Genomic DNA, 15,408 nt, shown 5'->3' on the forward strand with positions numbered 1-15,408 from the left:
GGAACAATTGAGCAAAACACTGCAGAAAATGGCTCAGTGGGACAGACAAAAATGATCTTTGACATGTGGTGTGGTAAATGTTTGCTCTGTGCTTTGGTGCAGGATATTACGGAGGTGGGGGGCCCCGCTGAAACGGAAGGGAGATGAAACACGGACAACTACAGAACCGACTACAGAAAGGAGACAAGACCATGCATCCCTCTAATCCCCCCACCCACTCCTTTCCGCTTCCTCCACAGGAAGCTGTATCGCCAGTTAGCCTCTAAAGTATAAATGATTAAATATGGGGTGGAGGCTTTAAAAATAGAAGCCTCTACACACGGGCCAGTAACCAAGGAAACAGAAAGCACAGCTGCTGAGTGACTTAGGAAACTGATTTTTTGCATTCAGGTAGCTTTCCCAAAGACAGCATGATGACATTAAAACCACAAGCAGAAGCAATATTACACTTTTTTTACTGTCAGGCTAATCTACACAATGTGCTTTCGTAGTTTTTGGTGTCTTGACCCTTTGCAGTCATTGTTAACAGGAACTTAAAACACTTCATGTTGTGGCTCTCTTGTCAACTAAGCTGCAGTTTTCAAGTACTCAGCTGCACTGGCCAAGCATGAACAGACCCAGGAAAAAGGAGAGCTGCGTCACAGGAGGGCTGGTCCCTACCCCCCCGACGCCTGCAGGCTCGCTATGTGACGCCAGCATTTACTATTGAGAGAGTACTATAGGTTTGGAAGGAGGCTCTAGAGATGCAATAGGTTGTAAAGGATGTTAACAAGGCTTAGTGTTTTATGGTTTACTGCACCATTATTGTGTCTCCAGTTGTGCTTGTGCCTTGAAAGTGGCACTAACCTCACAGCACTCGCTCATCGCTGGTACATGCTTTCCTTTTATGTTTTGAAAGATACAACAATGCAAGGTCACAGTTACACTCGTCATTAGAGATGTAATCCTCAAGATACAATTTCATTAAGCTGAATGACTCAGCGTTAGCACTTCTTTTGCACTCTTCTTCTGCATCCTGTCACATTGTTTGCTTATACAGTATTGTTGCATTGCATTTATTCCAAAAAGAAATTAATAAAAGTTAATGTTTAGTGCACCTATGTGTTTTGATAGGTGGTTAGAGCAGAAGGCTGTGTGCAACTGTAACCTAACACTGATTTTAAGTTGTCATATATACACTATACACACATATAGGCATGAATATGTTGCAACTTTTACTTGGATTAATGTAAGAAAGGCAGTGAGACAGACAGATAAGTTAAAAAGGGACTCCATAAAAATATAGCTGCTGCAGCATATTCCACCAGCAGTCACAGAGGTGGGGACTGTGGAGACTCTTCCCCTCAGGCCAGAGGTGCCAGATGTGGCACAATGTCTGCAGTAGTCAGTCTGGCTGGGGTGAACAAGTTTAGAACACACACTTGCAGCAGGACTGGTTCGTCCCCCTGGTGTGGGCAAACACAGACTCTGCTGTGCAGCTCTTCTCAAGGAGCAGTCTGATCCAGTGAGGTCTCAAGCCTCAAATGAGGTGAATTTCAAATAATCCTCTCTCTCTGGGCAGAGTGGTGGCCAGCTTTACAGTAACCCTGCTGGTTCTGAGGGATTAAGACATTCTTACACACTACATCTAGATTTAATGTGTGTTACCAGTGTTGACTTCTCTATTACGCTGTCATTATTTATAGATATACACATACAGATTCTAACTTTTCTATGGATATCTATGTTATCTAATAAAATATTACAAATTAAAGGAATAGTTCAATATTTTTGGAACTGCTTTCTTGCTGAGATTTAAATGAGGAGATTGACACCACTCTCATGTCTGTACGCTAAATTTGAAGCTACAGACAGTTGTTTCTTAGCTTAGCTTAGCTTAGCTTAGCATTAAGACTTGAAGCAGCTTGGCTCTGTCTAAAGGTAAGTCTGCATACCAGCAGCTCTAAAGCTCACTGATTAACACATAATATGTTTTGTTTATTCTTTACCAAACCCCAAGTGTTATATTTTAAGCTATTGCCTAACTGCTGTATAATTTTATTTTTATATTTATTTTGAATCAAGACCTTGGTCACTTAATGCATGAGTGAAAAGAGTCCTCATTCCAGTAAAACAAACACAAACAAGCTGAAAAAGTTGTCACTGCAGGGTGTGTAATTCTTCATAGGTGGACTTAGCCTTTAAAATCCTTCCAGCCAAAAGAATGTCTGCAATGCCTTCAGCTGTCTGCATCAAGCATGTGTACTGATGTGTGGTGAATGTAAACATGTGGCACACTGAAAGCATTGATAAAAATATATTTGAAGTCTTACAGCGGAGCCATTTCTTTGATGTGGCGGTGGGGCTTTGCACAGGTGGGCTCCAACAGTGCCAACAGAGAGGTTCTGCAGAGTTTATGACAGCAAGTTTTGCCCTGTGGTGTGTAATTCAACACACTGCTTAGATCTGCTGCCTGAACAAATACACTAATAACTCACTTACATTGGATTAAAGTTAACAGTCAAGAGGACTTTATGTGCATGTGTGTGCTGAACGAAGGGACAATCGTCATCTAAATTGTACATCTGATATTGCAAAGGTTTCACAATATGGCAAAAGTCGTATATTAAGTAATCAAACTGTTGTGGATGTGATGCACTCTGTTCCATTGTTGAGCATTACATCAACATCACAATCTTACATCATTACCAAGGCTGCCACAGTGATTCTTTAAATGATCAATATATCTGACAGTAATCTTTATCAGCCTTGAATCCATGAAATGTCTGAAAATAGAGAAAAAATGTCTTCATAATTATCAGTTGTCTACAATATTTCTTCATTTGGAATTTTTAGTTCTCAGAAATCTTCATCAGCGGGTGGAGTTTGTTCAGTTGTCATCAATCGACCTAAGTATTATAATCAATTAATTAACTGATTGATCAACCAATCACTTCAGCACTAGCCATTACACTTACAACATTAAGAGTAATACAAGACAAGTAGAGTGGGAAAATAAAATCAATCAGCAACAGTTTTTAAGCAAAAGTGCAAATGATACATTTCCTGGTTCCTGGTATAAGATTCTCAAATATGAAGCTTTGCTGCATTTTCTGTTTTGTAGAATTCTAAATTGGATATTTTTCAGTTTTGTGTTGTTTCATCAGACAAAACCAGACATTTCAAGATGTCACATTTGGCTCTGGGAACTATTTTTTGACATTTAAATGATAACAGGCATTTTTTCAAGTATGATTTAGCATCCCCACATGTACAATGAAACATTTCATCACTCTATAATCAGTCCCCCTGTCCATACTGGCTGTTAAGGGATCCCTTTCTCACATGCTTCCTGTGTGAAAGACAGAGGACAAAATCCACAGGCATGTGAAAATGTTTTCTAAAGCTCCCATTTGATTTGTTTATGAAGCCTCATATTGGCTTTGGCTTAACTTTAGAATTCATTTTTGCACAGAACAAAGATTGTGGATGTGATGTGACAGTAAAAGTAATTGTAAGTTGCAGACTTGGATGTTAAATGTTATAAACTATGAACCGGTTTCCTCAGTTATCTCACTAACAGTGAAAACAGAAACTTCAATAACTCATTGCATTCATTGTATTATTAGCAAAAGACGATATAAACAAACCAAGGTGCATTTTGTTCACTGGTGTAATTCAGTGACTGATAAACAGAAGGCAGGCTGAGCGCTGCAGCCTAAACGATTAGTTATCAGCTGTCCACTTCCAAAAATGCAGGGCCACGGGACACTGAGCAGTTCCATTATCTGTCCGGTACACCACTAAACTGCCTGGCAACAACACCGGCAGGCTCTGCATCTGCTCCTGGGCCGGGATCTGTGGCTGCCTCTACAATAAGCTCTGAGGCTTAGGCACATTTGAGAGGCACGGTGACAATGCAGACATGCTATCAGTATTGTGCCACACTCACAACTGCTATTTGGGCATTGTGTGGGACAGAGGCACCAGGACAGAAGTCCAGAGCTTTTACAAGTTTAACTGCGCCCTCATGAGCGCTAATCTCAGACAGCCTGATGCTATCTGGGAGCCAGACTGTCCAGTGAGGCGTGCAGAGGAAAGAGACAGGCCTCCCAAAGAGAAACAAACACACAATGTCTCCTCTAAGTTTTGGTGGAGACAAACTGCATGACTAACATAGTAACACTTCAATCTGTACAGGAACATCATCGATCACAAGCTTTGATGGTGACAGATTCTTAAATACGTTGTGGGTGGCTGTCCAAAAAGCTTTGAAGACCTGATGTGTGCCGACATAAAAAACTAAGGGAGAAGGCGTTGGTGTTTGTGCTGCAGACTAAAACAGGAGATGAAGGTTCCAAACCGCTGAGTCACAGGCTGTGAGCGTCTCTCTGCGTCCACCGTACACCATTCCCCTGAGCTGTGTGGCAGCGTGCAAACACCTTTGCCGAGGGTGAGGTCACCTGTAGGACAACAGATTCTCACTCCAGTTTCCCTCATTCTGCCCTTTTCCTCCCACCTGGGCCCCACGTGCAGAAAAACAGGTTCCTCTTAGTGTGTGTGTGTGTGTGTCTGTCCTGTCGCACAGCCTGCAGACAGTCACAGACGTTTAAAAAGTTCAAAGCTTTGAGTAATGTGCGTCTGATTTCCTGAGAAATAACTTCATGTACAGCCCTTCATATACACCCTGCAGAGAGGTAGAGTGAGTAACATCCATGGATTAGGGCTCTCTTTGAAGTTTTGGCGACTCTCCTTTCATGCGTTTGGAAGTCAATAGTGGAAGACAAGCGGCCAAAAAGCCCCGAACCAGGTGCTGCTCTCCTCTTCTACATATCATCATGCATGTGCTGCTTTGATTGTTTTCCAAACAAAATGTAGTCATTTGTAATGGGAATAGATTGCTTTGATTTGACATACACACACACATGCATATGCACACACAAACACACATACAGAAGTGAAAGACTGGCACATAGAAAATGCTCCACCATGTCTGGAGCTAAATCTGGACAGCCAGATGCAACGCAATGTGCCACCAGCTGCTTCTATTAATACAGAAATGCTGTCATACAGATGAATGTGGGTGGGGGTTATCATGCAAACCTGTTGCATGCACAACAGGGACAAACTGTTCTCCACAGAAGAGCTGTTTGGATTGATGTTTTGCATACACAAGCAATCCTCTTTAAGAATTGTTCCTTGATGTGTTTTTTTGTAAAGACTGACAGGGAAATTTGTATTTATTGTATATTTCCTTGTGTTGCTATTGTGGATTTTCAAGGGAATTTCCTGGTTCAATTTATTGTTATGCCAGATGTGTCTTGTTGACGAGTCAGTCTCATGCCTGAAGTATGTATTACCACCACCTGCATGTGCTCTACAGTAACACAATGAGCATGCCGAGGGAGGGCTCAGCCCGAAACATCCATGTATTAAATCATATTTTCTGCATAAGTCATGGTGTGCAGAACATGGGTCACTAGTATCTACTTTTGGTTCCTTACAGTACATAGACACAAATAATACATCATCCCCAATGCATACTGTCCACTTCCAATGTTGGTTCACACTCTGTGCAGAGGGGTTGCAAGAACACAAATCAGGGAGTCCATTTATGAAGGAATTAATAGTGGATTGTTTCATAATCTGGATTCTTAGATGGAAGAATGCTAACTGCCGGTTAATACCTATTTTTAAAGGTTAAGTCTTGCAACCTTAAGTTATTTAAAGGAAGTTGTTTATGTTCTAACATAAATTTATAAAGACCTGAGACTACTCCTTTGGCAGATTGCTTCAGGATTTCCATCCATCCACCCATAAGCATGTACAGCAGTGTGTAATTGAAAGAAAATTAAGATAAAAAAGGGAGAATTGGGAAGACTAAAATTATATTTAAGGTCTTTGAACGTAAGCAGACCATATTGTCCCACAATAACTTTCAAAGTAAGGACACCCCTTCTACTCCTCTCATTAAAAGCGGGCGGCCAACCACAAGACAGTCGTAGTTATTAAATATTGGAGTATCTAAGCGCCATTTACTGTTGCTTTTAAGTTACTGGCATACAAACCGCCATACTATAAGATAGTTATTAATAATGGTAATGGGCCCAAACCTAACTGGCTAATTTCAAGGGAGGTTGATTTACAGATTTTTCAAAATCTCTCAACTAGCATGTAAAACTTTGAAAAAATACAGTTTGAGACAGGAGGGGGGGGGTCTGCAGAGTTATTTCTGTCTTTTTCCAGACTGTATTATCTTCACTAAGATATTGAAACACCTAATAACTCTGCTGTCATCACCACATATCCTGTGAAGACAAGAAACTGTCTCGGCTTCAGTGGAATGGCACACACAGCTCCAAGAAGGAGCCCTCAGGGCATGGCTGAGTGTAGCAGTTAATGAACCCTTAGTCAACCCTGTCTGCTCCCTGATCCGTCACTGGGTGAGCCGTCACGCTGCCTGTCTTTGCCTTATCTTGCTGTACACAGTCACTCAAAGACAATAGAGACACAACAAGTGGCTCCAGTAGCAGAGAGCTTAAGAGCTGCTTTTGTGTTTTGGTGTCAGGAGGTAAAAAAAAAAACTGCAAATTTGATGGATACAGTGCAGTATCCCACAACAGTGAATTCGTGGATCTGCATGTGTGCCTGTGAATGCTGTGTGCAAGGTGGGCCTGGCTGCTATTTCCTGCTGAGTGGGAGACATAAAAGCAGTGAGATTTTTATGCTGTTGATATCAATGCACAAATGCACCAAGCTGTCTCCACCCTATCATGGGAGAAAAACTCCCACCACCACCAACAACAAAAAAAACCCTGCTCTCAGCAGTTGACTGCATTCGTTGAAATCCCCCGAGGAGGGAAAAGTGAGCAGGATGAAAAAAAGAAAAAAAAAAACTCGAGCCCACTCTCTCCCACCAATACTTCCTGGAGCCCGGGGCAGTCCTGGATCTGCACGGGTCTCCCCGACAACTGATCTTTGTCTAGACAGAAACCAATGCTCTGCTCACCGGATAGGAATTCAGTAAACCCACAGTCCCTCATTCTCACACCACCTTTAGCCTGCCGCTCTCACATGGCACCAAACAACCAAGTCACAGCTCTCATTGTTACAATAATCCAGCATTTCCCTCCAACCAAATGCACCACCCCGTCACTTTAGACAATAATAACAGTCAAAGTATCCCATTGTGAAAATTGGTACATTTTGCAGGGTGCTTTCTGTGCCCTTTTCACTTCTAACTATGTGGGAATGTAAAACAAGCTGCAGAAAATTCCTCTCATTCCACCACCAACACACACCAATCACGTTCTGCTCGCTTTCCATCAGGCTTTAAAACCAGTAATATGGGATGCAAACAGTGCAGTGTGAAGGGCACGGAGAACTGACATGTCAATCAGGAGGCCAACACACTTTTTTGACATGGTCCGTTGCTTAAGGATAAACATCGGCAAATACCCGAACACACACACACACACACGCACATGCACACACTCCTTCCAGCCTTACCGTTACACATAAAGCTAGCTGACATTTTCGTGCCATTCCTTCAAGTGCTCTCACCTTTTCCCCACTTCCCCATACTCACATACCTCACTAACAGACACACACGTACTCACACACACACAGACACACAGCCATAATTTCACATGTATGCAAAGGTTTCTTTGTGTTCTTTCATTTATTGATTCTGTCACGGAGGGAGGCTTTGTTCGGCATAATGCTGACTGCACAGTCTGTTGTGAAGTTTTCCTACAAATTCTACTACTGTTATATTAAAATAATTTCTCTGCACTGCTCTTACAATACTGTTGTCCATGAAAACATTTAGTACCGTTTCATAGACTTAATTTTCAGAGGCAAAAAAGCTGCAACATAAAACATTACTTTTTATGCAGGGCTGTCGTCAAGAGTTTGGAAACACTAATGTCAGGGTCCGAAGTCCCCCCAATCCATCCACCCCCCCCCCCCCCCCCCCCCACCCCTTCAGAAAATTAGGACCAGACCACATCTAAAAGAAAGACTCAAATATGTTTTTAATAATTTGGACTTTTCACGTTCTGTGTTTTTTCTCTACATACAATGTGTCAATTATATTTTCTGTAAATTAAATTTATCATCCCAAAAGGTCTAAATACTGTGTCAAAACCTTGTCATTCTGATGGGGAAATAGTAAATCCCAAATCTGTTTATGTTGTTAGTTTCAAAAAGTAGTCAAAATGTGAATATACTAAATCTAAAAATATTGGAATTACCCAATTAAATTTTTACCATGTGTCATTTTTTTTAACTGTAGAACATGTCCAGGTTGCTAAAACCTAAATTCCCAGAAAAGAAATTCAGAGGACATGACCACAGTGTCCTCAAGCTGTGTTTTCATGTAGAAAATAGTCTAACCCAAATACTACAAATACAAAGAACCACAGTTGCAAATCTGTAACGACTGCATTGAGTGACGCATAGTGTTAGCTCAGGCACACCACTGAAATCCTGCTTGTATTAGTTGTTTGGCATCAGCTGTTTCATAATTGCTTTACAATCATTGACTCATTCATAGCTGCTTAGCTAGTGACATCCAGTCATATTCATGTAGGTGTGAAGTGCGGACATTATAATCTGGCACTACAATCATTCTGTTGATGCTCATGCTAATGGTGTTCAGTCCGTGCTTCCTGTTTTAAACGACCTTATTAAGGAGTAAATATTCCCACTGTATCATCCACCCTGCTTCTGCCCACTGTCCACATTCTGAGACTTCATGGTCAGCTGGTTGTCAAACAGCTATTGGTTCAGATGCCAAGACAGAAGCCAAGTTTTCCTTAGTTTTCTGTCAGGCTACATATGTATGCTGAGTATGCTGAGATCTAAGCCAAGTATCTGCTGCTGTACTGCTTGTGCTTATCGGCATTTATGGCTTCTGCATGCTTTGTTGTTGTGTTTGGCTGCCCAGTTTACTGTTTTGACTTCATGTGCAATCTGTCTATTTATTTGCATTGCTATTTATGAAAACATTAGGTTCATGCTCATGCTCATGGGCTGAATTGGTTTTGGGCATAATTTCCCCTGGCAGTTTGGAGTTGTTTTGGAGGATTCCCATTAGCACACATATGCTATTTTGCTAAGGACTAGAGAATACTTGGTCTATAGTGACGCCTTACTCTTGTTTATGTCATTATTGAATCTAATAGCTGAACTACTGTTCTTTGCTAATTTGGCTAGCTTTAAGGGCTTTGGCCTGCATCTAAAAGCAACATGAATTGCTATACATAGTCAAGTACATTTCAGTTGTACTTGTATCAAGATAAAATTAATATCTTGCTGTATTTTCATCTGATATTACATCTCAGATGACAAAATATATGAACGTCTTATACGTGTTGTTTTGGGTGTTCCAATGCACTCCCTGAGGACATTATATCACGATCACTATGTTGATAAGCTCATGCCAACGCTGTTTGCTACTGCAGTTCCTCCTTGTGTGGTATTTCATATTGTTGATTTTAACTGAGATTAATGTTCATGTATGTTTATATGGGAGATTAGTTCTCCAAAAGAATCCTTGTTGTTGCTCAAATTCTTTGAGAGCCTCCTAAAAGAGCAGAACCTTTCCCGCCAAAACCAGTCGCCATAAATGGTCATTCACTGACGCAAGTGTCTCTAACTGAAACAGCATTGTTTATGTAAATTCTTAAAAGGTCAGTTAACCTAAATTATAACAAAACACACCTCCTCACTTACCACTAGTGGTATGTACTGTAGCCACGCTGACAGTTTCTATTTTTATGGTGGTTGAAGTGGTGGTTCAGAGACAAATATTAGTAAAAACTGCAAAAACAAAAACATCTGCATGCCTAGATACCACGAAAGGTAAGTGAGAGAGTGTGTTTTTTAACCTTTGTAAATAAGTTCATCATACATCAAGGCAGCTGTAAACTGCTGCAAGAATATTTGAAGCATGCAAACACTGTTGACTGAATCAACTGAAAAGAGACACTAAATAAGTGGTCTTGTGGTTTCTGTAGTTAAAGAGCTTGATCTAATCAGCACATGCCCAGCACTGAGGGAAGGTGGTGGTAGGTGATAGGGACGCTTCTTCATGGCTGCCACCTGACTGCTTATCATGATGAACAAAAGACAGAGAGAGAGAGACAGAATAAAGGGAGGGCTGGGAAAAAAAACACAGCCTTCTGACCTCAGTAACAGGAATGACTCTCTCACCTCCCCCTTCTCCTTCCTGTGAACTTTGGAGCACCCCAGAGCTGAGTGAGCACTAAACTGCACATAATGAGCAGCCATGGGGGAGGCTGAGGGGAGGGCAATGGGCGTAGGAGCCGCTGGGGTGGACACCGTGTCCTAAGTGTCCTTTTAGGGAGGCTCCACAAGTGGTGCCTTTTGTCTCATGACGTCTTCCTGATTGGAAACCACCTGATTATAACTCTGCAGTCCTAACACATTAGTAATCTGCCCTTTGGCCCTGCGTGTTATTGCCAGAGAGTGTGCATATGCTGTGAGCTGAGAGATTAAGAGCAGCGAAACAGGTATTATTAACTGAGAAAGAATTCCAAACATCCACCTCACCCAGCTCTGCACAAGGTTCACTGCAGCCAAAATGCACATTTTCAGAGGAAGCACATGGAAAAATTTCATGTACTTTCCTGTTGTCACTGAATGCAAAACTTTGGAAATTAGATGCATCATTGGATGAGTTTTCATGCATTTTGCTGGGACTGCAAGTCCCACTCTGAATACATACATTTGTGCACCAAAACAAGTCAATGGAGGATCTAGGGCTGCAACTACTGATTATTTTCACTATCAATTAATCATTCAATCTATAAAATATCAGAAAATACTGAAAAATGCACGTCACAAGTGCAAGCTGACATATTCAAAGTCACTATTTTGTCTGACCAAAACTCAAAAACCCAAATATATTCAGCTTGCTAGAAAAGCAGCATATTCACATTTGAGGAGCAGGGACAAGTGAACTTTTGTCATTTTTGCTTTACTTAAACAATTACTCAATCAAAACAATCTACCACCAGTTTCCCCTGTATGAGAGTGATTCTAGATACAAAACATGTGATGAGCTTAAAAAACATGAAGCATTTTATATATGCATAATTAGCAGTGATAGTATGAAAGGAGCCATTCTGCCTAATAAGTTGTTTTACTTGTGTTACTACATGCAATGCAGTATATGTGGCATTGCTATCTAGGGGTCTATAAAGTCTTTTCAAGAAAACTGAAAATGAAAGTTTCTCCAGCAGGGTGCAAAGATCTTTCATCTTATGACAAGGTTGTCAAACTCAATGCAACAATACTTAAAACTGTAATATTTGTGCACAACACATCATGGTGAAGCTCTGCACAATGAGGAATGAGCAGATGGAGAATGTGACGTTCATGATCTGAGTGTGTATGTTCAGTCTAGACCACTGTGCAGAGAGTAATTCCTCCATTAACAGGGCGTGACATTGTGGTGCAAGAACCGAGCGTTTGTCCTCTGTGGTGGAGTCACTTGTTCACATCTCGTGCACCAACATGTTCCCGGAAAAAGTGTATATATTTAAAACCTAGGAATGCTGCAAGACATATACACATTCATTATACTTCAACGGCCTGCATGCATTTGTATGCCAACTGGTACAGGCCATGAAATCCAGTCACAGGATTTCTTGCAGGATTTCACAAATTTTATACGAGCAAGTTTATCTCTCAAGATCAGCTTGTTCTCAAGTGCCACATGTGTGTTGACCTGCTGTGTCATTGTCTAGAGGAAACACCTGAGAATGCTACCAGAACATGGGATGATAATGAAAGGTAAACAGACATCACGTTGCAGTCAATCATTTACATGAGTGAGAACGTTTATGCTGTCATGAGGTCACAGAGACCTAGAAAAGTCTGCTCCTAAAAAGGGCAGAGATGTGTCATTAAATGCAATGTTAAGCTGCTTATTATCCAAAGTGAGCAACTCATCTTCCCAAACCAAAGCTCTGCATTACCTCCGACAACAATGACCTATATTATATGATATTCACACCTGGTCTGGTGCAGAGAGTTCAAATGATGACTGAGCCTTTTTCAGTCATGCATTTTGGAGCATTATAATGCCGTATTCATTCAAAGCACCAACCAGGATCTCACAGGGAAAGTATGTGAGGGCCGGTTGCAGCGGTTTGTTTTCAGAACAGTGTAACTCCAATGGAACGCGGGTGCAATGCCGAGCAGCATACCACCCTGTTTCGCCCCTAATGAACATCAATCAAAGGCGCATTTTTACAGCGGTACAGACCACCAGCTATACACTCACAAGGCAATGCAATTAAAAGCATCTTATTTCTGGACTGGAAAATATTTCCTTTGCCACTGTCTGGTAGAGGAAAATGTTTTAGAAAAAAAAAAATCAAAGCAGGAAGGAGCAGCTTGTAGAAAGGAATCCCAGGCATGTAACCAGTGGCTGGGGCAGATTTTCTGGGCAGGGTGACATCCCAACTGCTGCTTGGTCTTTCTCTCTTAACTGCCAGACTCTTATGTTTGTTAACTGGAGGCCGACATTCCCTGGACGGCTCCCGCAGCAAAGATCAGGGTGGCTGGAATTCTTGGAGACACGTGGCACAGGAGCATCTCAAAGTGGACACAGCAGCTCATGAACAGATAAAGCAAGCTGTGTGGACTGTTTATTGTCAGAGCCCTGCAGTCATGATTAGGGGGTTTTTAGCAGCAGACAGACTGTTGCCATGCAGAAGCACTTTCCTTACAAAAGACATTCTATACACCAGCAAGAAAAATAAGAACTGAAACTAGAAGAAGAGTCTACAACCATGCTAGTGGCTCTGTGAGGTTGTGATTACAGTAGGCACAGCAGAACTTTGGGCGAAATGCTAATGTCAGCATGCAAACATTCTCACAATGATACTAACATGCTGATGTTTGGCAGGTAATATTTGATGTTCACCATCTTAATTTAGCATGTTAGCATGCTAACATTTACCAATTAGTACTAAATGCAAAGTTTAGCCGAGGCTGATTGGAATGTCATTAGTTTTGGTCACAATAAAATAAATGTATGCGTTTGGTCACACACAAAAGTATGACATAATGATGGCGCTGGATGAAAAGTTCAGGGATCACCAGGTATTACATGAATTTCTGTACCAAATTCATGACAATCCATCCAATAGTTTGAGATATTTCACTCAAAACGTGTCAACCTCATGGTGGCGCTAGAGGAAAATTCAGAGGATCACCAAAGTAACAACAATACATCCTCTGGGGAAGACGAAGGTCTCTACAAAATTTCATGGCAATCCATCCAATAGCTGTTGAGATATTTGGACCAAACTGGTGGACCAGTATACCAAAATCCAACATTGGCATCTCTTAAGAGCCACGCTAGCGGCATGACTCCATATCTTGTAATTCCCTCCATAGACAGAGGCGAAGTCAGACCTGGTAGGCAATTGTGTGAGAAACCTACCCATGGAAACAGGATCTGCAGTGACCCAATTGTTGAGTGGGTTGTGCTGATAATATGTCACAAGGGGACAACATGGAGAGGGGGGGGGGGGTGGTAATTACACATCTCAAACTGCAGCAATAATTCATTCATGAATGACTAATGCTAATGGTTTTGTGTAGGCACAATGCTGGCCAGGACAGACATTTTTTGTTTCGTTCCCACAAAGCATAACATGAAAAATGTTCTTTTGCTAAGACGCTACATAATACTATATGTATTACATTAATCTAATGCATATGGTTCACATTGTAAATATTTTTCCAGGTGAACATGAAAAAAGTTGAATTCAGTGGCTTAAGGAGCCCCAGCTGCACACGTGATACTTTCTGCGCCCTGTGGCAAAAATTGATGAGGCTGTTTGTCCTACTTCAAAGCAAACATGTGTCTACATTATAGCTGTGCAGATAGGACAGCTAATCTCAAGTGGTATCTGCATGCATCCAGGGCACTTGGAGGCCACCCCGTGCATGCCGATCCTGGCTTGAATTCCCAGAAGTAGAGGTGCATGTGCATAAATAACATTAAGAACGTAAATCCCTGGAAGTCAAAGATTTATTTTCACAAGCAACATGGACTACATCGTAGTTCCTGTGAACAGAAGAAAGCTGCCAAAGATATCACACATGAGAACAGAAGGTCTTGAATGCATTCAGTTCTGTCTCTTACAGATCAAACAGGCTCTTCCTTTGCTTACATGAAAAAAATTGAAGTGTGACATGTGTGGCAAAAGGGAAATAAACAGCTTCATGTGCAGACATATGAGCTATTTCCATCAGTCATAACATATGGTTGCAGATGGAACTTGCACCCACCCAAAAAAAAAAAAAAGTACACAACCAGTGCCAGCTTTCTGGTTATGAATGCAATACATCAGAACTGGTGATCAAATGAGTATTAACCACATTACTTCCTGCACAGGGAAGAGCCACTCCCGCCTCTGCCCATAGCTAACCGACATGAGTAGGAATGTGTATGTGTGTGATGGGGGGAGTGGGAGGGAGAAATGGGGGGGTTGTGCAGGAAGCGGACGTAGTGCAACCGAGCAGGAGAGAGGAAGATGCCCATATATGAGCAGACGCTTATGAAACAGGATGGAAGACACGCCTGAGGAGGCCTGGGATCTCCCTGGGGTGCCACAATAATGCGGTAAATGTATACACACAGTACAAACACACACACCCTGGCAATCAAAATCTCAAGTTGCATTGAGCCCAAACTTTCATTCAACCTGACACATCTATCCTACCTGAAATCTTGCTCTTATGTAATGATCTGTATATGATAACAGTATAGTCAGGTATCGGGAAGATCCATTTTAGGCCACAAAATAGATGCTACTGACCCAGCAGGATCAGTGTTGAGAGCATGTTTCTGTTTCTGCAAACTGCTCAGAATAAAGTGAGACCATGCAGCCAATTACCAATACAGCTGCATGCTCACAAAAACAGCCTTTGTTTAACACCTGCATCACGCCTGTGTCACTTTGTTACTCTCACATTTAATTACAGGTGATGTTCATGGAAACAAATGTTAACAGATCTCTTTGACAGCTTTGTCTCAAACAAACAAACTACATTTCTAAAAAAATATCTAGCCTACACACATTATAATTCTTGCTCCTGCCATGTTGTTAGGTGACTAATCTCCTGATGATACTATATTTTATTTTATTCATACCATCTTATTTTGATATAAGTCTATGTTTCTTCTCTGGGTGCAATTCCTGCCCTTATGAATTTTCCCCTTTTTTCCTCCTATGGAAAGATATTGTATTGTGTTGTTCTCATGCAGAATATCTCCTGTGTGAAGAACTGTGCACGATATTTATTACTCAACACATGCGGTTCGTCAGACGCTACAATGATGTGATGAGCTCTTGTGCTTTATAGGAAACATTCACCACT

General features: G+C 41.4%; 1 protein-coding gene across 2 annotated transcripts in view; it reads right to left on the reverse strand.

Annotated features, from left to right (window-relative positions):
- Positions 1-15,408, reverse strand: part of gng12b (guanine nucleotide binding protein (G protein), gamma 12b) — a 28,490-nt gene that overhangs the window by 4,151 nt on the left and 8,931 nt on the right. The window lies entirely within an intron of this gene.

Source organism: Thunnus maccoyii, chromosome 7 (genome assembly GCF_910596095.1).
Source record: "Thunnus maccoyii chromosome 7, fThuMac1.1, whole genome shotgun sequence".
Lineage (NCBI taxonomy): Eukaryota > Metazoa > Chordata > Actinopteri > Scombriformes > Scombridae > Thunnus > Thunnus maccoyii.